This window comes from Moschus berezovskii, chromosome X (assembly GCF_049115385.1).
Source record: "Moschus berezovskii isolate FMDL1 chromosome X, NW_MosBer_1.0, whole genome shotgun sequence".
In the NCBI taxonomy this organism is placed as follows: domain Eukaryota; kingdom Metazoa; phylum Chordata; class Mammalia; order Artiodactyla; family Moschidae; genus Moschus; species Moschus berezovskii.
This window is the reverse complement of record NC_142488.1, coordinates 49,505,974-49,531,511: the sequence shown is the minus strand read 5'-3', so window position 1 is coordinate 49,531,511 and position 25,538 is coordinate 49,505,974. Positions and strand designations below refer to the sequence as shown.

The following is a 25,538-nucleotide window of genomic DNA, read 5'->3' as shown; positions in this document are numbered from 1 at the left end:
ATCTAGGTTGGTCATAACTTTCCTTCCAAGGAGTAAGCGTCTTTTAATTTCATGGCTGCAATCAGCATCTGCAGTGATTTTGGAGCCCCCCAAAAATAAAGCCTGACACTGTTTCCACTGTTTCCCCATCTATTTCCCATGAAGTGATGGGACCAGATGCCATGATCTTAGTTTTCTGAATGTTGAGCTTTAAGCCAAACTTTTCACTCTCCTCTTTCCCTTTCATCAAGAGGCTTTTTAGTTTCTCTTCACTTTCTGCCATAAGGGTGATGTCATCTGCATATCTGAGGTTATTGATATTTCTCCCAGCAATCTTGATTCCAGCTTGTGCTTCTTCCAGCCCAGTGTTTCTTATGATGTACTCTGCATATAAGTTAAATAAGCATGGTGACAATAGACAGCCTTGATGGACTCCTTTTCCTATTTGGAACAAATCTGCTGAGTTATTTTAAATCCTGAAAGATGATGCTGTGAAAGTGCTCCACTCAGTATGCCAGCAAATTTGAAAAACTCAGCAGTGGCCACAGGACTGGAAAAGGTCAGTTTTCATTCCAATCCCAAAGAAAGGCAATGCCAAAGAATGCTCAAACTACTGCACAATTGCACTCATTTCACACGCTAGTAAAGTCATGCTCAAAATTCTCCAAGCCAGGCTTCAGCAATACGTGAACCGTGAACTTCCAGATGTTCACGCTGGTTTTAGAAAAGGCAGAGGAACCAGAGATCAAATTGCCAACATCCGCTGGATCATGGAAAAAGCAAGAGAGTTCCAGAAAAACATCTATTTCTGCTTTATTGACTATGCCAAAACCTTTGACTGTGTGGATCACAATAAACTATGGAAAATTCTTAAAGAGATGGGAATACCAGACCACCTGACCTGCCTCTTGAGAGACCTGTATGCAGGTCAGGAAGCAACAGTTAGAACTGGACATGGAACAACAGACTGGTTCCAAATAGGAAAAGGAGTACGTCAAGTCTGTATATTGTCACCCTGCTTATTTAGATTAATACATTAAGATATGTTTATACAATGGAATACCAAAATGAAATGAATGAACTCCAGCCACATGTATCAACATGGATGAAACTCAGGAAACCTAATACTGATTCCAAAAAGTTATGGAAGAATATGTTTCTATAAATTTGAACAACATGCAAAATTATACAATATATGGATGCAGTCATATGTTGTAAAACCACACAGAAAAGCAAGGCATAAAAAATGACAGTGGTTGTCTCAGGGAGGGGAAGGAGATGTGATTGGGGAGGGCTACACGGTGGGTTTTGTCATTCAGAAATGATTTTTTGAAATGGATTTATTTTTGGCTGTGCTGGGTCTTTGTTGCTGTTCCGGATTTTCTCTAGTTGTGGTGAGTGGGGGCTACTCTTCGTTGCAGTATGCAGGATTCTCATTGTGGTGGCTTCTCTTGTTGCAGAGCACATGCTCTAGGGCATGTGAGCTTCAGTAGTTGCAGCATGTGGGCTCAGTAGTTGTGGTTCCTGGGCTCTAGAGAACAGGCTCAATAGCTGTGATGCACAGGCTTAGTTGCTCAACAGCATGTGGGATCTTCCTGGACCAGGGATTGAACCTGTGACTCCTGCATTTGCAGGCGGATTCTTTACTTCTGAGCCACCAGGGAAGTCCAGAAATGATCTGTTTTTGAAGCTAGGTGATGGGTACAGGTACATAGGTATTTGTTCTATAATTTATTCAAACTGTACAGACGTATATTCTAAAATTTATAATGTATTATCATGAAAAATAAATAAAGTTAAAAAACAGGAATAATTGGATAGAGTGCTGGTGGGAGGGTATATTGTTTTAGGACCCTTCCTGAGGTCAGAGGGAATAAAACACTGCCCTTCACCCTGCTGAAGTGGAGGTAGGTGTGCAGGCAATTCCCTTTAGAAATATGGCTATGAATGGGAACAGAGCCGAGAGTTCAGGTGATGGTAGGAGGGGTTAAGAATGATTTTTTTTAAAAGATGGGAGATACTAGACTATGCTTGTTTGCTGCTGGGAATGACCCAGAGATCATACAGAGGGATAGGATGGGAACACAGAAAAGAAAGTGAAGAATGGAAGGGAAAGGAGGGGCTGGGATCTGGGGCATTGGGCCTCAGAGAGGAGAGGTCCTCAGGCCCTTCATTGTAATAGAAAGGAATGAGACAAAAGATGAACACAGATACTAGGAGGTTTAGAGTCAGTGGTGGGAAGAGGAAGGTCTTGGAACAATGTCTGATGGCTTTTGTCACTGAAGCACGAGATAAGATCAATTTTCTGTAGAGAAACTAGAAATATTAGTCTTAATAGCATGGTTGGTAGAAATTTGTTTCTTATTATTGATAGTTTAGAAAAGTTTCAGCTTTACAATAATGCACATTTTTAGGACTATTATCAAATGTGGGAAAACAAACTGTAAGATGTCAGGGCATTTCAATTTTTTTATAGAGTGAAGAGTACATATCTTCAGTACACTTTGATTTTTCCCTGATTGTTAAGCAGGGCCTTGGAAAACACTTGTGCAAATAAGGGACCCTGAAGCTTCATTGACCACTATGTAAACCTCTCTTCGGCCTCTTTGAGGCATTCTCCTCCAGGAAGTATTCTCTGCTTTTCCCTGGCTTCTGTTCTCCCACAGGGCTTTATTCCTACCACTCACAGGACTTTTCTCAGTCTCTCTGAAGTAGCCAGGTCATCCTTTTTGATAGAGGGAACTCCAGAGGGTAAGGAGTCAGGATACACTTACCTTGGCTCAGCAGTCTTCCATTAGTCTGTGAGTGAGTCTTCAATGGAGTAGTGTGGCATAGTGGTCAAACATGCAGGCCTTGGAGTCAGGCAGACTGGAATTTGATTTTTTGCATCTTGGGTGCACAGATAGAACAGGGTTCATTCTAGTCCTTTGTTCATGACATACTCTCACCATTGGTCCACGTAGGGGACCAACTGGTCCTAGCTCTTCTGTGTGACCCTGGGTAAGTTACTCATTACTCAAAGTCTCAGATTCCCCATCTGTAAACTGGGGATGATAATAGTATCTACCACATCAGAGTTGTGAGGATTCAATAACACAATCCATGTAATGTATGCACAGTCCCCAGTACCTAATGTTTAATAAGCAGCAGCCCTCCACATGATTGGGAGTATATTGTGGGTGAGGGATACATTATTGCATAACAAAGGCCCAGGCCCTGACTTCCTGAGTTCACAGCCTATTGGGTACCACACAGTCCAGTGCCAGCCCTGATATATCTGAGACTTGTGAATGGTTGTTGAATCAAAATTACTTCATCTTGTGTCTCTATTTCTCTTTTATTTTTTACTGTCACCCCAGTTCACCATCACGGTCACCACTTCTCAGAGGTTTCCCATCTGTCTTATGCTGCTCGCTTGCCTTTCCATTTACATCTCTCTGGTGGTTTCTCTTTCGTGTCTCTCCTATTCTTTCTCCATCTCTCCCTTTCTTGCTCGTGCTCTCACTTTCTCTCTGTTGCCTCTGTTGGGGGTTGACTTGTTTCCATTTTATTCTCCTTTAACTTATGGTTCTCCTCTTGGTCTGTCTCCATCCTCACATACATAATACTACATTACCCTTACTCATGTGTTTCTGAATTTGTGTTCCAAGATTTCAGTCTTTTCTGTGTTTTTTTTTCAAATTTCCTTTGGCTCATTGGCCTCTTTTCTGTCTGCCCCTCTGTCTCAATCACACTCTACCTATTTATCTTACCTCTGGCTCTCTCCCAGTCCTCATCTTTCTATTTATATTGCTGCATCCATCTGTCTCTGTTCCCCACCTATCTTTCTCTATTTCTATTCTCACCTTTCTGTTCCAATCTCTGTCTTCACCCCTGCCCCCTCAACTCCCCCTAGAACTAACATTTACATTCTCTGTTTCTGTCTCACACACATACCTCTCTGTTGGTCTTCTTATCCTTTTTTCCCTCTTTGATGCTCTAAGCTATCACCCCTTTTCTACCTCTGTTACCATCTCTCTTGTCGGGTGGCTCTCCTCATGTGCCTGTCTCTTGCCTCCATCTTTTTGTCCCTATGTGTGTTTACTCTGTGTGCTATCTTGTCTCCAGTTCCCTGTCTGTCTCTGTCACTGACAAAATTGAGAGCATGGTCACTGGTGTTAGATTGTTTGGACTCCAATCCTAGTTGTGTCCTCATCTGTAAAACAGCAGTACCTACTTCATTGTTACCAAGAGCATTAAATGAGCTAACACATGTAAAGTTTGTAGAACTATGCCTCAGACAACAAGTGTTCAAAAATATTAGCTCCTAAAATTAAACAACAAGGACCTACGGTATAGCATAGGGAACTAAATTCAATATCTTGTAATAACCTATAATGGAAAAAAGTCTGAAAACACACACACACATATATGTACACATAACTGAATCACTTTGCTGTACACCTGCAACACTGTAAATCAACTATACTTTCACCAACTTCTTCCTCCTCTTCCTCAATACCATCTCCATTTCTGTCTTTATCTAATCTCAGTCACTCTCCCAGTCACTACCTGGCTGTTACCATCTCTGTCTCTTTCTGTCCTCATGTTTTATGTAACCGCCTTTCTGATCCCATTCTCTCTGTCTCTGTCCCTCTCTCTCTCTGTACATTCCAGTCTCATTTCTGTCAGTTCCTCTTTTTCTACCCTGCACATTCCATCTATCTATACATCTCTCTGTCCCCAATCTTGTTTCTTTATCATCATTTATTAGTATCTGTTGCTACCATTCAGGCCCTATTTCTTGGTCTCTGTCTCTTAGCCTCCTGTTCTCATTTCTCTACCCCTTGTTCCCACATCTATTTTTATTTATGTATTTGTTTTAAAAACCTTATTCTGTTTCTTTCTCCTCATCTCTGTGTGTCTTCTTCTGGCATCTCTGGAAAATTTAGATCAGAATTGGTCTGGTAGATAATGTGGAGCTATAAAAGGGTTTAGGAGGAAGAAGTAGGCCTGGCAAGAGGCAAGTGGCAGGGTGTGGAATTTCATGGCTCTGCCAGATCCTCCTGAAAGACACTGCCTCTGAGGTCAAGGTTAGCATAAAGCTCCTCAACTCAGTCTCTTCAAGAAAGACAAAGAATGCTGCAGTTATTGGGAGGACCAGGAAGGGGTATTTTTCTGAGTGAAATTCCATCCGGAAGCTGGAATCCAGAGCATTTCCTGTTGTAATGTTTCTTCCAGACTTGGAGAGTCTGAACTTGCCACGTAGCATGTGCACTGCATGCATATATTTCTACAGTAAAATAGAGAGATGCATACATAATCCCCCACCCGCAGGCATGTATAGAGACAAAAAGATACACATAGAATGATGAACCCTCACAGTTACAGATACTCAAACACATGGAAAAACACACAGAATGAATTACCAGCTGGCAGAGATGCAGATGTACACAGGGATATTAGAGACCCATGGAAATACCGCCATCACAGTTCATGGACCCATGCAAACAGATACAGAAAAATAACTACCCAAAAAAATTTTTGAAAAATTATTCATTTTCAGCCTGACATTTTAATATAAACAGAAACAGCATCTTGTAAGAAAACACACCTTTAAAGAAGTGTACATATTCATTATATAATCACAAATATCCAAAGCAACAGAGAATCACATATAGCCATTTATCTGCTGAAAATGCAGAGGTAGTCAAACTTCCTCTGCCCCGAAAAGACAGACATGTTTCTCCTCTTGTGCCCCTCTCTGTGAAGGCACCGCCAGGTACTAGACAAATAACTGGAAAGATCTAGGTAAAGTTTTTTTCTAGAAAATGTAAAATGATAAAAATGGCATAGAAGGTAGAGAACTTGAAAAGGCCACTAGGCATTAGTGAAATTGAAAGGGTAGGTAGGGACCTCCCTTTCCTCCAAATCCAGGCCCAGATGGATTTACAGGTATAGTGTGCTGGATTCTCAAGAGTTATTTATCTTCTTACACAAGTTATTCGAGAAAATAGAAAAGGAGAGAAAGCTGCCTAACTCATTTTATTTGTCTAGGAAAATCTTGAAATATTGATTTTAAAACCAGATAAAGACAATAAAAGAACTCCATAGGCTCATTTCACTTATGAATATAGATGTACAAGTCTTAAACAAAATATTAGCTTATCTAATTAAACAGTATGTTAAAACATACATGACAATTCAAGTGGATTTTATTTTAAGAATGCAAGGAGAATACATTCAACCTCAGAAAATCTATCAATGTAATTTACCATGTGAATAGACTAAAGGAGAATAGTCATATGATTATCTCAATTAACACAGAAAAAGTATGTTACATTCCTACTTATGGTGAAAACTCTTTAAAAGAATATGAATAGAATGTAAATTTCTTAACTTGTGAAGGTTACATACCAAAACCCTACATCATATTTTGCAGTAAATGGAGAAACTTAAGATACACAGAGTCGGACACGACTGAAGTGACTTAGCAGCAGCAGCAGCAAGATGCATTACCTTGAAGATTAAGAATAATATAGATACTTATTTTCACCAAGTACTGTTTAACATAGAATGGGAAGTCTTGCTTAATACTACTAAGGGAGAAAAAGAAATGAGAATTGTAAGGATTCCGTTCCGTTCAGTCGCTCAGTCGTGTCCGACTCTTTGCGACCCCGTGGATTGTAGCCTACCAGGCTTCTCCGTCCATGGGATTCTCCAGGCAAGAATACTGGAGTGGGTTACCATTTCCTTCTCCAGGAGATCTTCCCAACCCAGGGATCGAACCCGGGTCTCCCGCATTGGAGGCAGACGCTTTAACCTCTGAGCCACCAGGGAAGCCCTATTAGAAGAGATAAAACCAACAGATTCAATTGACATACTATTAGAATTAAAAAGAGTTCAGCAAAATCAACTTACAGGACTTACCTGGTGGTCCAGTGGTTAAGAAACTGCCTGCCAATGCAGGGGACATAGGTTTGATCCCTGATGCGGGAAGATTCCACATGCCATGGGGCAACTAAGCCCGTGCTGTATAGCTACTGAGCTTGTACTCTAGAGCTGGTGCTCCACAAGAGAAGCCACTGCATTAAGAAGACTGCACCCCACAACTAGAGAGTAGCCCCCACTTGCCACAACTAGAGAAAAGTCCGCACACAGCAACTTAGCCAAAAATTAAAATAAATCATGTTTTAAAGGTCTTGCTATTTAAAATAAATCAACTTATAAAACTCAATAACATTTCTTTACACTAGCAATAGACAATTAGAAGAAAGTAACAAAAGATACCTAAAATTAATCACTAGACTAAAATTAATCACGGTGGACAGTGACTGCAGCCGTGAAATGAAAAGATACTTGCTCCTTGAAAGAAAAGCTATGACAAACCTAGAAGAAGAAGAAGAAAAAAGTCGCTGAGTCATGTCCAACTCTTTGTGACCCCAGGGACTGTAGCCTACCGGGCTCTTCTGTCCACGGGATTTTCCAGACAAGTATACTGGAGTGGGTTACCATTTCCTTCTCCAGGAGATCTTCCCGACCCAGGGATTGAACCTGGGTCTCCTGCATTGTAGGCAGACACTTTACCATCTGAGCCATCAGGGAAGTCCCATGACAAACCTAGAAAGCATATTAAAAAGCAGAAACATCGCTTTGCTGACAAAGGTGCATACAGTCAAAGCTATGGTTTTTTTCCAGTAGTCATGTATGGATGTGAGAGTTGGACCATCAAGAGGGCTGAATGCTCAAGAATTGATGCTTTCAAACTCTGGTGCTGGAGAAGACTCTTAAGAGTCCCTTGGACTGCAAGGAAATCAAACCAGTCAATCCTAAAGGAAATCAACCCTGAATATTCAGTGGAAGGACTGATGCTGAAACTGAAGCTCTAATACTTCGGTCACCTGATGCAAAGAAATGACTCATTGGAAGGGACCCTGATGCTGGGAAAGATTGAGGGCAGGAGGAGAAGGGGGAGACGGAGGATGAAATAGTTGGACAGCATCACCAACTCAATGGAGCAAACTCTGGGAGATAGTGAAGGACAGGGAAGCTTGGTGTGTTGCAGTCCATGGGGTCACAAAGAGTGGGACATGACTTAGTGACTGAACAACAACAATCATGAAACCAAAATATAAACTTCTCTAAATATCAGGACAACTGAAAAAAAATCAAAACAGACTATATAAGTAATATGCTTTTTAAAAATTTGTAATATTTGCAAAAAGTTTGTCAAACAAAAACAACCTAAATGTCCATTCAGATGAATGGATAAAACAATTGTGCGATGTCCATATGATGGAACACTACTCAACAATAAAAAGAAATTAACTATTTATACAGAAATAACATAGATGAATTAAAAATAATTACACTGAGTAAAAGGAGCCAGACAATAAAGAGTACATAGATCATGATTCCATTTATATAAAATTCTAGAACGCACAAATTAATCTATAATGAACAGAAGTAAACCTGTGACTGCCTAGAACATGCTTTTAATATACAAAAATATAGCTAAAAAAAGAAAATAAAATAATGTGACAATATTAACATCAAACACCTTTTGCATCAATAAAAATAAATGATCTTAGATTACATATTTAAAGAAAAACATTTTTCTATTGGATCACTAAGCAAAATCCAACTACTATATTCAAGAGAGTCAACTAAAAGAAATTGATTCAGAAAGGTTAAAAACACAAGAAGGGCAAAGGTATACTAGTCAAATGCAAATAAAGAAAGCAGAGGTTGCAATATTAATTATCAAACAAGTTAGGAACTCGAAATAAAAGGTATTAATTGACTGTCAAGGTCATGAAAAGACTGAGGAACTGTCCACAGTTTGGAGGAGATATGATGACTAAATGCAATGTGGGATTTTGGTTTGGACCTTGGAACAGAAAAAGGACATGAATGGAAAAACTGGTGAAATCTGAATAAAGTCAGGAGTTTAGTTAATAGCAGTATACAAATGCCAATTTCTTAGTTTTGACAAATGTAGTCATATAAGATATTAACATGAGGGGCAACTAGATGAAGGGTTCTATAAAATTAAAATTATTCTAAAATAAAAAGATTATTACAAAAACATTAATTGAAACAACAATGAAAATATAAAGTTATGACTATTTTTGTGTCAAATAACACAGCAACTTTCACAAAGCTGAAATATTAAGAGAGACAAGGAGAAATAGGTAATAGATTGAAACACTCTAAAAACAGGAGAAATTTAACTCACCTTTCCCATTCCAGGACAGATCAATGAAATAAAATAACAACAACAAAAGCCCAGTAAGAATATAGAAAACATAAACAAAATCAATATTAGGCCAAGAAGGAAATCTCAGTAAATTCTAAAAGGTAGAACTAATATTGATAAAATTCTTTGGTCACAACTGGATAAAATAAGAAATCAATGTAAAATCTTCCATCTAAACATATAAAACTTCTCTGTCAAACAATTCTTGAGCCAAAGGGCAAACTCAAACCAAAACTGCTGAATTTCTGGACAATAATGATAATGAAAACATTACATATCAGAATCAATGGATACAGATAAAGCAGCAGTCACAGAAAAGTACATTGCCTCAAAATATTTGTATTAAAAACAGGGAAAAAATTAAATGAATAAGCCCTCAACTCAGAAAATCAGTGAAAGAAAATAAATTTAAGGGGAACAGAAGGAAAGAATTAACAACAAAAAAAATTCAAATAAAGGAGTTAGAAAACAGATAACAGTAGAATGCTCCTTCATGGATCATTGCCTTGTTGTGGCAAAGGGGCTTGTGTTAATGCAATGAAGCTACGAGCCATGCTGTGCATGGCCACCCAAGACAGATGAGTCAGTGGAGAGTTATGACAAAACATGGTCCACTGGAGGAGGGAATGGCAAACCACTCTAGTATTCTTGCCACTAGAATCCCATGAACAGTATGAAAAGGCAAAAAGATATGACACCGGAAGATGAGCTCCCCAGGTTGGCAGGTGTCCAATATGCTACTGAGAATGAACAGAGGGCAATTACTAATAGCTCCAGAAAGAATGAAGTGGCACTCAGTTGTGGATGTGTCTGGTGGTGAAAGTAAAGTCTGATGCTTAAAGAACAATACTGAATAGGAACCTGGAATGTTAGGTCCATGAATCAAGGTAAACTGGAAGTGGTCAGACAAAGACAAAGATGGCAAGAGTGAACACTGACATCTTAGGAATCAGTGAACTAAAGTGGATGGGAACAGGTGAATTTAATTCAGATGACCATTATATCTACTACCATGGCTAAGAATCCCTTAGAAGAAATGGAGTAGCCCTCATAGTCAACAATAGTCCAAAATGCAGTACTTGGGTGCAATCTCAAAAATGACAGAATGATCTTGGTTTGTTTCCAAGGCAAACCATTAAGCATCACAGTAATCCAAGCCTATGCCCCAACCACTAAAGCCAAAAAAGCTGAAGTTGACCACTTTTATGAAGCCCTACAGCACCTTCTACAACTAACACCAAAAAAGATGCCCTTTTCATCACAGGGGATTAGAATGCAAATGGAGGAAGTCAAGAGATACCCAGAGTAACAGGCAAGTTTGGCCTTGGAGTACAAAATGAAGCAGGGCAAAGGCTAACAGTTTTGTCAAGAAAATATGCTGGTTATAGCAAACACCCTTTTCCAACAACACAAGAGACATCCAACCAACTGTGGAAAATTCTTAAAGAGATGGGAGTACCAGACCACCTTACCTGTCTCCTGAGAAACCTGTACGTGAGTCAAGAAGCAATACTTAGAAACTTATGTAAAACAATGGACTGGTTCAAAATTGGGAAAGGAGTATGACCAGGCTGTATATTCTCATGCTATTTATTTAACTTCTGTGCAGATTACATCGTGTGAAATACTGGGCTGGATGAATCACAAGCTGCAATCAAGATTGCTGGGAAAAATTTCAACAACTTCAGATATTCAGAGGATACCACTCTAATGACAGAGAGTGAAGAGGAACTAAAGAGCCTCTTGATTAGGATGGAAGAGGAGAATGAAAAAGCTGGCTTAAAACTCAACGCTCAAAAATCTAAGATCATGGCATCTGGTCCCATCACTTCATGACAAATAGAAGGGGAAAAAGTGGAAGCAGTGACAGATTTTATTTTCTTGGGCTCCAATATCACTGTGGACAGTGATTATAGCCATGAAGTTAAAAGAAACTTGCTCCTTGAAGGAAAGATATGAGAAACCTAGATGGCATATTAAAAAGCAAAGACTAAAAAAATAAAAATAAAAAGCAAAGACTTTGGGACTTCCCTGTTGGTCCCATGGCTAAGACTCCACACTCCAGTGCTGGGTTCGATCCCTGGTCAGGGAACTAGATCCCACATGCCATAAGTAAAGATCCTATGTGACACAACTAAGACCCGGTGAAGCCAAATAAATAAATAAATATATTAAAGCAAAGACATCACTTTACTGACAAAGGTCCATATAGTCAAAGCTATGGTTTTTCCAGTAGTCATATATGGATGTTTGAGAGTTTGACCACTGAATGCGGAAGAATTGATGCTTTTGAATTTCGGTGCTGGTGAAGACTCCTGAGAGTTCTGTGGACTGCAAGGAGAACAAACCAGTCAATCCTAAAGGAAATCAATCCTGAATATTCAGTGGAAGGACTGATGCTGAAGCTGAAATTCCAATACTTTGGCCACCTGATGCAAAGAACTGACGCATTGGAAAAGACCCTGATGCTGGGAAAGATTGAAGGCAAAAGGAAAAGAGGGAAGCACAGGATGAGATGATTAGATAGCATTACTGACTCAATAGACATGAATTTGAGCAAACTCTGGGACATAGTGAAAGACAGGGAAGCCTGGTGTGCTGCAGTCTATGGGGTTGCAAAGAACTGGACATGACCTAGCAACTGAACAACAACAGTAGAAGTAATACATAAACAGATGAACTAATTCTGTGAAAAAGAAATATATAAGCCATAAATAATAATCAAGAAAAGAAGAAAGCACAAATACAAACCAGGAAATGAAAAGTTGGACATAACCACAGTATGAGGACATTTTACACATTTTAAAGGATTACTCATACAACTCTATTCAAATCATTTTAAAGACCTTGAAGGAATGGAAAACATCCTAGGAAAACATAATTTACCAAAACTCTAGAAGAGCAAAGTTCATATAGACCAATTTCCATGAAAGAAACAGAAAAAGTTATGAAAAGCTACTTTCCTCCAAAAGCACTGGGCCATTATAATTTCACAGGGGAAGACTACTAACACTGAAAAGCAGATGATTTGATGCTGTTCTTATTTTTCTGAGCCTAGACAAAAGTGGAACACTTTCAAATTCCTTTTATGAAGTGAGTATAACATTGATACCAAGATCTAACAAGAAAAAGAAAATGATAAAGAGCAATTTTTACTTATGTATATTGATACAAACCCTAAATAAAATATTAGCAAATAGGATCCACGATTATGTGGAGTTTATTCCAAAAATCATTCAATATCATTCAAATCATTAATATAATCTAACATTGTGAATCTAAGGAGAAAAATCATATCATCCTTTTCAGAGATCCAAGAGAACCATGTGACACAATTCAATACCCATTCTTTATTAAAAGAATTCAGCAGAAGAGGAATATATGGTTTCTCCCTTAATATAATTATGTGTATGTATACATATTTATATTTGTATATGTATGTATATGTATTTATATACATCTCCCCAAATGCACTTCACTTAACTGGGCAAACACTAGCAGTGTTTATATGCTAAAATCACAAGGGTATCTACTCTCTCCATTACAAATTAACATTATAGTTAAGGTAGCAGAAGCACTGTGAGTAGAAAAGAGAAAGAAATTACAATTGGAATGGAGGAAGTAAAGCTGTCATTACTTATAGATAAGACTGTATAGTCAGAAAACCCAAGCGAATCAATAGAAAACAATTACTAACAAGAGAACTCAGCAAGGTAGCAGGATGTAAAATTAATTATAGGAATCATTAGGTTTAGACAATGTACAGAAGAGAAGTCCATTTATCATAACAACAAAAAGACACAATATTGTCTTGGTCTGTTGGGGTTGCTATAACAAAACACCACAGACTCAGACTATAAGACAACCAAAACTTATTATTCACAGTTCTGGAGGCTGGGAAGTCCAAGATGAAGGCACTCATAGATTTTTATGTCTGGTGAGGGCCTGATTCCTGGTACATAGAAGACCTGGTACATTCCAGGTCTTCTCACTGTGTCCTCACATGGCAAGAGTGGCAAGGGAGTTCTCTTGGGTATCTTTTATAAGGGCACGAGCCTCATTCATGAGGGCTCTAATCTCATGATCTAATCACCTGCTAAAGGTCCTACCTCCAAACAGTATCATCTTAGGTTTCAACATATAAATTCGGAGGATGGGGGCAAACACAAACATTCAGTCTACCTAAAAACAAACTTATCAAGAAATGTTTAAAAGCTTCAAGAGAAAACATTTATAACACTCTGAACAAACAGAACAGGCAGGAACAAATAGAAAGGCACCCCATTTTCTTAAGACTAAAAATTATAAAGATATAAAGTTAATTTCTAAATTTAGTATAAGCGAACTAAAAATACCATTTTTTCTTTCTCTGAAACTAGACAAGCTGATTTTAGAGTTCAAATGGAAAAATAACAAACAAGCACAACCAGGATATCTCTGAAAAGGAAGAATAATGATGGGGGACTATTGCCACAATAATTCTCTGTAAAAAACCAAAATGAATATTTAGATACCCAAACTATGGTATCTAAGTCTATGGTCAGCTGAGAGGTTCTGTGCTCTGGGTCAGGCTCTGTTGATGTCACTGCTAGTTCATGTGTTTGCATTAAGTTGGTGGCTTGGCTAGAGGTTGGTTGCTATAGGATGCCTTGGCTGGGAGGCCCAGGCTCATTTCTAAATGTCCCTCACTGTAGTAGGCTAGCCTGGGTATGTTTTTGTAGCAGTGGTCGGGGGTCTAAGAGAGAAAGAAGAATATGCAAGAGCTTTCTCAGGTCTCTGCTTATATCAAGTTTACTACTATTCTGTTGGTTGAAGTAAGCTGTACGGCCAAACTCAGTCAGTATGGGAGAGTACTACCAAAGGATATGGAGGCACATGAAAAATTGGAGTCATTAATCCAATCTATCTCAGAAGTACAAATCAAAATCTAGAATCCATAAAAGAAAACATGGATAAATTTGTTTACATAAAAATAAAGTAAACTTTGCTTGGAAAAAATACAATGGAAAAATCAAAAGAACAACAAACAGGGAAAAATATATTGTCAACTGATATCATTCACAAAAGTCTAACCTCTCTAATTTAATAAGCTTGTAGAAATCAAGGAAAGGCGAATAACCCAACAGAAAAAACAGAGCATATAAAAGGACAACTCACAGAAAAAGACAAAAATGACCTGTAAACATATGAAAAGATGCTCAATGTCACTCATTATAAGATAAATATAAATTAAAACTACAGTGAGATACCATTTCTAACCTATCACATTTTCAAAAACTTGAAAATCTTTAATAATATACACTTCTGAGTGAGGTTGTGGTGAAAAATAAACTCATATATGAATGGTAAGTGCAAAATGGTATACCTATGGAGGGAAATTTTGGCAAAGTTATAAATGTGATTCTTACAGCTAATTCTATGGATATATATCTGCATACACATGAAATGTCTATTCATCACGGCACCATTTGTAATACCAAAGGACTGAAAACACCCTGAACATCTGTAAGTAGGATATTGCAGTCATTAAATGAACTATTATACATCCACATAATGTAACAGTTTGAGGAAGTACTCTATCTTTGCACTTCCATATAGTATCTATGTACTGGAAACTTTCTAATGCTCTGATATGTAAGGACCTGCAGGGTGTATCAAGTGAAAAAAGCAACATGTATAACTATATATATATATAGTATGTTAACTTTTGTGTAAGAAAGAGGGAGATGGAACAGGATATACATTTATACTTGTTTGTAAGTGCATAAAGAAACACTGGAAGAATAAAAAAAAACTGGTAACTGTGGGCAGTGTGTATGGTGGCAACTGGGTAGAATGGAGAAACGTTAAGTGACAATCCTCAAATATACTTTTTATATAAGTTTGCTTTCAAAATGCATGTACATTATCTATTCAAAAAGAAATAAAAATATTCCCAATAGTAAGAAAAACCAGGGGATAAAGCTACTAGAAATTAAATTAGTAAAATACATAACAATTCCAAAGAAAAAACTTTAAACTCTTAATAAAGAGCACAGCTAAAAGGTGAACTGAACAAATGAGAACATTCCATACTCTTGGATGGGACGAGTAAATATTTTGATGGTGTCAACTCCCCTAAATTAATCTATAAATTTAGTGCAATCCTAATAAATATTACAGTTGATTTTTTGAAGAGCTCAATAAACTCTTTTTAAAATTTATGTGGATAGTTAAGACAACCCAAAAGAAGACTAAAGAGGAGGGACTTGCCCTATCAGATTTAAGATACATTATAAAATGTTAAAAACAAGGTGGCATTAGTACAAGAACAGAAACAATCTATTTGTGTACATTTCATAATATATGAAAAAGGTGGTATGGCAAATCAGTAGAAAAGGAAGGGCTGCTTAGTATTTGTTGGTGGGAAATGTTGCTAGTGGAAAAAATAAAATTGCATACCTACCTGTCACCACATATGAGATGGATTCTAAATGGATTAAAACCGTGAAAGGTAAAACTATAAAGTTAACAGAAAAAAAACAAGAGAATGTCTTTGTAACTTAGGAGGAGGGAACTACTTTTTAAGTACTCCCCAAACCCCAAACCATAAAGCAAAAATGTGATGAATTTGATTAAAGTAAAATTAACAGTTTCTGTTCAAAGATGGCTATTATGGGCAAAGTTAAAACAAGGGAAGAATATTAGTCCCCTGAAACTGACAGAGGACTAATAGCTAGACTATATATGGAACTCTAGCAGATCAACAGGAAAGAAAGGAACCCTAATAGAAAAATGGGCCAACAATACAAGCAGGCAATTTACAGAAGTATTTAACATACATCTAAAGGGATGCTCAAAAACTAATTAGTGGGAATTCCCCAGTAGTATAGTGGTGAGGATTCTCTACTTTCACCGCTGAGGGTGCAGGTTCAACCCCTGGCCAGAAACTAAGATCCCACAAGGTGCTCAACAGTAGCCACCCCCAAATTAATTAGTAATCAGAGAAATGTAAACTAAAACAAGGTAAGATATAACTAGAAAGCTGGAAAATGTCAAGTGTCAGTGAGGATGGAGGGGTCCAGGAATCTTTGTACACTGATGGTAAAACTGGACTGGTGTAGCCATCCCAGAGAAACATTTAGTAGTATTGGTATTCTTAGTTAAACTAAGAATATGCACACTATGATGCAATCATTCTGTTCCTGAGTATATATTTCAAAAGAAATTCTTACACAGGCCAATAAGGAGACACGTATAAAGATGTGAATCACAGTATTATTTGTGGTGTCATGGAGCGGGAAGCAATCTTGCTGTCCATCATTGGGGTAATATTCAAGAAAAATGTGAAGGCACACTGTGGTTAGCATGATGGTGGTGGTTTAGTTTCAAAGTCATGTCCAACTCTTTCAACCCCATGGACTGTAGTCTGCCAGGCTCCTCTGTTTATGAGATTCTCCAAGCAAGAAAAGCAAGAATACTGGAGTGGGTTGCCATTTCCTTCTCCAGGGGATCTTCCCAATCCAGGGATTGAACCAAAGTCTCCTGAATTACAAGCAGATTCTTTACCAACTGAGTTATGAGGGAAACAGGAGCAGTTTCTAATTGTATTAGCATGAGCAGTGGTTAGCATGAACAGTTTCTAATTGCACTAGATGTATATACAGCAATATGGATACTTTAAAAACAAAAGGTTGAATGAAAGAAAGTAAGAAACAGAAAGAAATGCCATTTATATAAAACAAAAATACATAGACAGCATTCTCCACAGTGGGACAACCTGATGTTATGTGCTCCTGAGAAGATACAATATGAAGTAAATGAGACCATCTATGTACTGTTATTGCTGAAATTATTTAACCTGAATCTAATCATGTGGAAAGAGGTGAATCCAGATATTCTGTGGGACACTCTGTAAGAAACTGGCCTGAACTTTTGAAAAGTTATCAGTGTAATATCAAATGCACACAAACTATAGGGGTACTATTCTAGATTAAAAGAGGCTAAAGTGTTACAATAACCAAATGTAATGCACAAACCTTGATTAGATACTGGGATCAAAAAAATCAGAGATGGAGAAGCTCTATACAGTCAGCAAAAACAAGACTGGGAGCTGACTGTGGCTCAGATCAAGAACTCCTTATTGCCAAATTCAGACTTAAATTGAAGAAAGTAGGGAAAACCACTAAACCATTCAGGTATGACCTAAATCAAATCCCTTATGATTATACAGTGGAAGTGAGAAATAGATCTAATCAAGGGATTAGATCTAATAGAGTGCCTGAAGAACTATGGATGGAGGTTCTGGACACTGTACAGGAGGCAGCAATCAAGACCATTCCCAAGAAAAAGAAATGCAAAAAGGCAAAATGGTTGTCTGATGAGGCCTTACAAATATCTAAGAAAAGAAGAGAAGTGAAAAGCAAAGGATAAAAGGAAAGATACACCCATTTGAATACAGAGTTCCAAAGAATAGCAAGGAGAGATGTCCATTGGCAGACGAATGGATAAGAAAGTTGTGGTACATATACACAATGGAATATTACTAAGCTATTAAAAAGAATGCATTTGAATCAGTTCTAATGAGGTGGATGAAACTGGAGCCTATCATACAGAGTGAAGTAAGTCAGAGAGAAAAACACCAATACAGTATATTAACACATATATATGGAATTTAGAAAGATGGTAACGATGACCCTATATGCGAGACAGCAAAAGAGACACAGATGTAAAGAACAGACTTCTGTACTCTGTGGGAGAAGGCGAGGGTGTGATGATTTGAGAGAACAGCATTGAAACATGTATATTATCATATGTGAAACAGATCGCCAATCCAGGTTCAATGCATGAGACAGAATGCTCAGGGCTGGTGCACTGGGATGACTCTGAGGGATCAGATGGGGAGGGAGGTGGGAGGGGTTTCAGGATGGGGAACACATGTACACCCATGGCTGATTCATGTCAATGTATGGCAAAAACCACTACAATAATATAATTAGCCTCCAATTAAAATAAATAAATTAATTAAAAAAATAAGAGGTGGCAAGAATACACAGAAGAACTATACAAAAAAGATCTTCATGTCCCAGATAACCATGATGGTGTGATGACTCCCCTAGAGCCAGACATCCTGGAATGCAAAGTCAAGTGGGCCTTAGGAAGTATCACTACGAACAAAGCTAGTGGAGGTGATAGAATTCCAGATGAGCTATTTCAAATCCTAAAAGATGATGCTGTGAAAGTGCTGCACTCAATATGCTGTGAATCTGGAAAACTCAGCAGTGGCCACATAAGTGCTCATAGGTAACTTAGTTCTCTGACCCTATTTTTTCATAAACATCTGAAAGATGTCTTAAATATCACTGGTATTGTGAAATGGATTTTCATGAATAAAATTCAGGGTTGGTGGAGGACTCCAAAAAAAAAAAATGAAAGCCTTCCTCAGTGATCAATGCAAAGAAACAAAGGAAAACAATAGAATGTGAAAGACTAGGGATGTCGTCAAGAAAATTAGAGATACCAAGTGAACATTTCATGCAAAGATGGGCACAATAAAGGACAGAAATGGTATGGAGCTAACAGAAGCAGAAGATATTAAGAAGAGGTGGCAAGAATACACAGACGAACTAAACAAAAAAGATCTTCATGGCCCAGATAATCATGATGGTGTGATCACTCACCTAGAGCCAGACATCCTGGAATGCGAAGTCAAGTGAGACTTAGCAAGCATCACTAAGAACAAAGCTAGTGGAGGTGATGGAATTGCAGTTGAGCTATTTCAAATCCTAAAAGATGATGCTGTGAAAGTGCTGCACTCACTATGCCAGCAAATCTGGAAAACTCAGCAGTAGCGACAGGACTGGAAAAGGTCAGTTTTCATTCCAATCTCAAAGAAAGGCAATGCCAAAGAATGCTCAGACTACTGCACAATTGCATTCATTTCACACACTAGCAAAGTAATACTCAAAATTCTCCAAGCCAGGCTTCAACAGTATGTGAACCAAGAACTGCCAGATGTTCAAGCTGGATTTAGAAAAGGCAGAGGAACCAGAGATCAAATTGCCAACATCCACTGGATGATCAAAAAAGCAAGCGAGTTCCAGAAAAACATCTACTTTGGCTTTATTGATTACACCAAAGCCTTTGACTGTGTGGACCATAACAAACTGTGGAAAATTCTTAAAGAGTTGGGAATTCCAGACCACTTGACCTGCCTCCTGAGAAGTCTGTATGCAGGTCAGGATGCAACAGTTAGAACTGGACATGGCACAACAGACTGGCTCCAAATCTGGAAAGGAGTACGTTAAGGCTGTATATTGTCATCTTGCTTATTTAACTTATATGCAGAGTTCATCATGCGAAATGCAAGGCTGGTGAAGCACAAGCTAGAATCAAGATTGCCAGGAAAAATATCAATAACCTCAGATACGCAAATGACACCACCCTTATGGCAGAAAGCGAAGTACTAAAGAGCCTCCTGATGAAAGCGAAAGAGGAGAGTGAAAAAGTTGGCTTAAAACTCAACATTCAGAAAACTAAGATCATGGCATCAAGTCCTATCACTTCATGGCAAATAGATGGGGAAACAGTGGAAACAGTGAAAGACTTTATTTTTGGGGGCTCCAAAATCACTGCAGATGGTGACTGCAGCCATGAAATTAAAAGACGCTTGCTCCTTGGAAGAAAAGCTATGACCATCCTAGACAGCATACGAAAAAGCAGAGACATTACTTTACCAACAAAGGTCTGTCTATAGTTGGACTATGAAGAATGAGCGCCAAAGAACTGATGCTTTTGAACTGTGGTGTTGGAGAAGATTCTTGAGAGTCCCTTGGACTGCAAGGAGATCCAACCAGTCCATCTTAAAGGAAATCAGTCCTGAATATTCATTGGAAGGACTGAGGCTGAAGGTGAAACTCCAATACTTTGGCCACTTGATGTGAAGTACCGACTTATTTGAGAAGACCATGATGCTGGGAAAAATTGAAGGCAGGAGGAGAAGGGCATGGTAAGAGGATGAGATTGTTGGATGGCATCACTGATACGATGTACATGAGTTTGAGTGAACTCTGGGAGTTAGTGATGGACAGGGAGGCCTGGCATGCTGCAGTCCATGGGGTCACAAAGAGTCGGACACGACTGAGCGACTGAACTGAACTGAAGAACATTTTGGGCTTAACTGGAAAATCTCAATATAGGGTATCATTTATGATATTATGGAATTAGTAAGTTTTCTTAGGTGTGATAATGGTACTGCAGTTATGTAGAAAAATGTCCTTATTCTACAAGATATGTGCTGAAGTTTTTAGGGGTGAGGAGGTGTTATACTGCCTGCAAGAAAATGTACACATACACATATAAAGAAAAGTAGAGCAAATCTGGCAAAAGAAACCTGTATGCAGGTCAGGAAGCAATAGTCAGAACTGTACATGGAACAACAGACTGGTTCCAAATAGGAAAAGGAGTACGTCAAGGCTGTATATTGTCACCTTGCTTATTTAACTTATATGCAGAGTACATCATGAGGAATGCTGGGCTGGAAGAAGCACCAGCTGGAATCAAGATTGCTGGGAGAAATATCAATAACCTCAGATATGCAGATGACACTACCCTTATGGCAGAAAGTGAAGAGGAACTCAAAAGCCTCTTGATGAAAGTGAAAGAGGAGAGTGAAAAGGTTGGCTTGAAGCTCAACATTCAGAAAACAAAGATCATGGCATCTGGTCCCATCACTTCATGGGAAATAGATGGGAAAACAGTGGAAACAGTGTCAGACTTTATTTTGGGGGGCTCCAAAATCACTGCAGATGCTGATTGCAGCCATGAAATTAAAAGACGCTTACTCCTTGGAAGGAAAGTTATGACCAACCTTGATAGTATATTAAAAAGCAGAGACATTATTTTGCCAACAAAGGTACGTCTAGTCAAGGCTATGGTTTTTCCCGTGGTCGTGTATGGATGTGAGAGTTGGACTGTGAAGAAAGCTGATCGCCGAAGAATTGATGCTTTTGAACTGTGGTGTTGGAGAAGACTCTTGAGAGTCCCTTGGACTGCAAGGAGATCCAACCAGTCCATTCTAAGGGAGATCAATCCTGGGTGTTCATTGGAAGGGCTGATGCTAAAGCTAAAACTGCAATACTTTGGCCACCTCATGCAATGAGTTGACTCACTGGAAGAGACTCTGATGCTGGGAAAGGCTGGAGGCGGGAGGAGAAGGGGACGACCGAGAATGAGATGGATGGATGGCATCACCGACTCTGTGGACATGAGTTTGAGTGAACTCCGGGAGTTGGTGATGGACAGGGAGGCCTGGCGTGCTGTGATTCATGGGGTCGCAGAGAGTCGGACACGACTGAGCGACTGAACTGAACTGAACTGATACTCTTTCATTGCACTACTTTTTCAACTGTTCTCAATTGTGAAAAATGGAAAAATGAAAACTTTGGGGAAATACATGCATGTAAAACAACATTTATTTTGCAAGAACACATATAAGGAAAAAGACATGCATAAAAGAGTTTAAAATGGTTGTCTACATGAGGGAAATAAGAGTGGGAAGTAGAAATGAAAAAGAATGTAAAAAACAACAAAACCTCTCCCTAAAGTAACATATACTCACTGAATACGTGGAAAACACAGAAAAGCATAATGAAGAAAACTAAATTCACTGATAACTTCATTTTCCCTGTCAGTAGTTCTCAAAATGTGGTACCTGGGTTTGCAGCAGCAGCTTCATCATCATCATCGAGAACTTGTTAGAAATGTAAATTCCTGGGCTTTACTACAGACTTAACTAAAACACAATTCTGGGTGTGGGGCCCACCAATTGTTATTTTAGTAAGCTTTCCCAAGTGATTCTGGTGCTGGCCAAATTTGAGAACCATTTCAGTTCAGTTCAGTTCAGTCGCTCAGTCGTGTCCGACTCTCCGCGACCCCATGAATCACAGCACGCCAGGCCTCCCTGTCCATCACCAACTCCCGGAGTTCACTCAAACTCATGTCCACAGAGTCGGTGATGCCATCCAGCCATCTCATTCGCCGTTGTCCCCTTCTCCTCCCGCCCCCAACCTTTCCCAGCATCAGAGTCTTTTCCAGTGAGTCAACTCGTCGCATGAGGTGGCCAAAGGATTGCAGTTTCAGCTTTAGCATCAGTCCCTCCAATGAACATCCAGGATTGATCTCCTTTAGAATGGACTGGTTGGATCTCCTTGCAGTATAAGGGACTCTCAAGAGTCTTCTCCAACACCACAGTTCAAAAGCATCGATTCTTCGGCGGTCAGCCTTCTTCACAGTCCAACTCTCACATCCATACATGACCACGGGAAAAACCATTGCCTTGACTAGACGGACCTTGGTTGGCAAAGTAATGTCTCTGCTTTTTAATATACTATCAAGGTTGGTCATAACTTTCCTTCCAAGGAGCAAGCGTCTTTTAATTTCATGGCTGCAATCAGCATCTGCAGTGATTTTGGAGCCCAAAAAAACAAAGTCTGACACTGTTTCCACTGTTTTTCCATCTATTTCCCATGAAGTGATGGGACCAGATGCCATGATCTTTGTTTTCTGAATGTTGAGCTTCAAGCCAACCTTTTCACTCTCCTCTTTCACTTTCATCAAGAGGCTTTTGAGTTCCTCTTCACTTTCTGCCATAAGGGTAGTGTCATCTGCATATCTGAGGTTATTGATATTTCTCCCAGCAATCTTGATTCCAGCTTGTGCTTCTTCCAGCCCAGTGTTCCTCATGATGTACTCTGCATATAAGTTAAATAAGCAAGGTGACAATATACAACCTTGACGTACTCCTTTTCCTATTTGGAACCAGTCTGTTGTTCCATGTCCAGTTCTAACAGTTGCTTCCTGACCTGCATACAGGTTTCTCAAGAGGCAGGTCAGGTGGTCTGGGATTCCCATCTCTTTCAGAATGTTCCACAGTTTATTGTGATCCACACAGTCAAAGGCTTTGGCATAGTCAATGAAGCAGAAATAGATGTTTTTCTGAAACTCTCTTGCTTTCTCCATGATCCAGCGGATGTTGGCAATTTGATCTCTGGTGCCTCTGCCTTTTCTAAAACCTGCTTGAACATCTGGGAGTTCACGGTTTACATACTGCTGAAGCCTGGCTTGGAGAATTTTGAGCATGACTTTACTAGCGTGTGAGATGAGTGCAATTTAGACACCATTAATTTTGTTACAGATACTCACGGTCTTTCTTAAAAAATATGAACTACTTCAGGCATACAAATAAGTATGAAGTATAACACAGCACACAACCACGTATCTATTACTCAGATAAAATATTAGAGAAACAGTTGCTAAGTCCCTGTCAATTTCTCTCTCATGTTGTTCCCTTGTTTTCTTCCCCAGAGGTAATCTCAGGGCTATTGAGATGCTGCCTCCTGGGCTGGGAGTCCTAAACATCCCTACCAAATAAAACACTCTCTACTTTCAGTTTGTGACAAATTTTTCAGTCAACATAATCACCATTCTGAATTTGGTGTTTAATTTCTTTGTTTTAAAAATACTGTTTATGTATCTATATGATAAACAATATAGTGAATTGTTTTCTAGCTTTAAAAAATCCATATAAATGGTCTCATACTTCATAGATCCTTTCACAAGTTGCATTTTATCACAGCATTATGTTTTTGAGATTTATGTGGATTGGTATACTCAACTCTGCTTCGATTTTTTTCACTGCTGTATATAGTACTCTGTTGTGTGGCTGTACAACTATTGGCTTATTCTCCTCTTGGTGAACTTTTAGACTGTTCAGTTTTTTTCTCTATTACTAACAGTTCTCCAATGAATACTCTTTTTTTTTTACTGCTTAAAAATTTTTTATTTTGCAATGAATATTCTTGAACATGCCTCCTTGTGTATATGTGTAAGAATTTTTCTAGGACTTAATGTATATATGTGCACATCTCTAACAGATTTGCTGGGTTCCAGGGCCATCTTCAACTATTTGGATTACTTCATTTTTTTCTGATTACTTAATTGCTTTCTAAAGTAGTAGTACCAATTTTCATTCCCATCAAAGACTTCATTACAGTTTTTCTCCATGTTTGTGCATTTAGGACTTTGTTTAAAAAGTCCTCCCACCATCCTAGGTCACAAAGATATTCTCTACCATCTCATGTGGAAATAAATAGGGATCCAGTTTACTTTTTCTTGTTATGGTAAGCAAATTTTCCAGTGCTATCTACTAAAATATCCATTTCCCATTGATTTGTGATGTAGGCCTGTAAACTTACCCATTTAACAAATATTTGCTAACACCTTGTCTTGTGCTGTGTCTTGCAGAGGGCTCAAAGATATAGGCCCCTAGTCTCAGGGAATTTTCTCTCCTGTGGAGATAGAGCAACATCAATGATTACCGTACTGAGATAAATGCAACAAGGTGCTCTGAGTTTTTAACCAAGCTGGGAAAGTTCAAAGAAGCGACAAGAGTTAAGTCTTAAAGAATCTGCTAATGCAAAGGGGAAGGTGAAGGTGTTTAGGGCTGGTTTGGGGTCCAGAGTTGTGTTTTTCTAGGGAAAAGAGTTTAGATGCCTTCCATGGATGTAGTGGCAGAGAGTCCTGTATATGTGAGAGGTAGGAATAGGCAGAGGGAGTCAGGAACATATCCTTGGGATAGAGAAGCTTGGCCTCACCCCAAAGTTTAGGCTAGAGGAAGAGCCGTCACTGGAACTAAATTATCAGGAAGAAGACATTTTCAGACTAATACTTTTTTTTTACGGGGAGACTTTATTCTCCAGCCAGGTCAGGAGTTTCCCGACATGGCTTCTTAAGAAACCCTCACCTGCCCCCACTGCAAAGATAAATCCATTCCCTCCAGCAGATGCCGCTCTGGAACCTGAGGGAAGGAGGGAGGAGGAGCAGAAGAAAGCAAAAGGGTGGGAGAGACTTCTAGTTGTCCGGTTCCTGGGCCTGGCCGTGGATCTTTGCTAATGCAGAAAGAGCTCCGAGTGGCTCCCTCAGGGTTTGTCTGGGACCCTGCAGGCCGGGATGGTTGTTGGGAGAAGTTAGTCATTTCAGGTGGGTATACGCTGCAAAACATGTGACCCAGGCAGCCATTTTCTCACACCCTGCCCGTCGCCATCTTCCATTGTAGACAAAGACACCGACCCCCCACCCTTGTCTGATGCGGCCCTGGAGAAAGCTTGGTCACTAAGATTCGAGAATACACACATTTAGGCCCAGGCAGAGGCCCGCTGACAAGAACTTGGCTTATAAGTAGGTTATATGGCCACACCAGCCGATAAACCGCTGCCCCTCCCTCTTCCCCGCCTCCCCCTCAGCTATAACCTTACCTTACTGCGCAGCCGGGAGGCGGGGCCAG

The 25,538-nt window shown here is 39.2% G+C and overlaps 1 long non-coding RNA gene across 1 annotated transcript; it reads right to left on the bottom strand.

Moving 5' to 3' along the window:
* Positions 1-6,600: 6,600 nt before the first annotated feature.
* Positions 6,601-25,498, bottom strand: LOC129564264 (uncharacterized). Its single transcript, XR_008687460.2, has 3 exons — positions 24,999-25,498; positions 24,451-24,543; positions 6,601-6,802 (listed from the first exon to the last, which is right to left on the bottom strand). It is a non-coding gene; the product is annotated as an uncharacterized LOC129564264 (long non-coding RNA).
* Between the last annotated feature and the right edge of the window lie 40 nt (positions 25,499-25,538).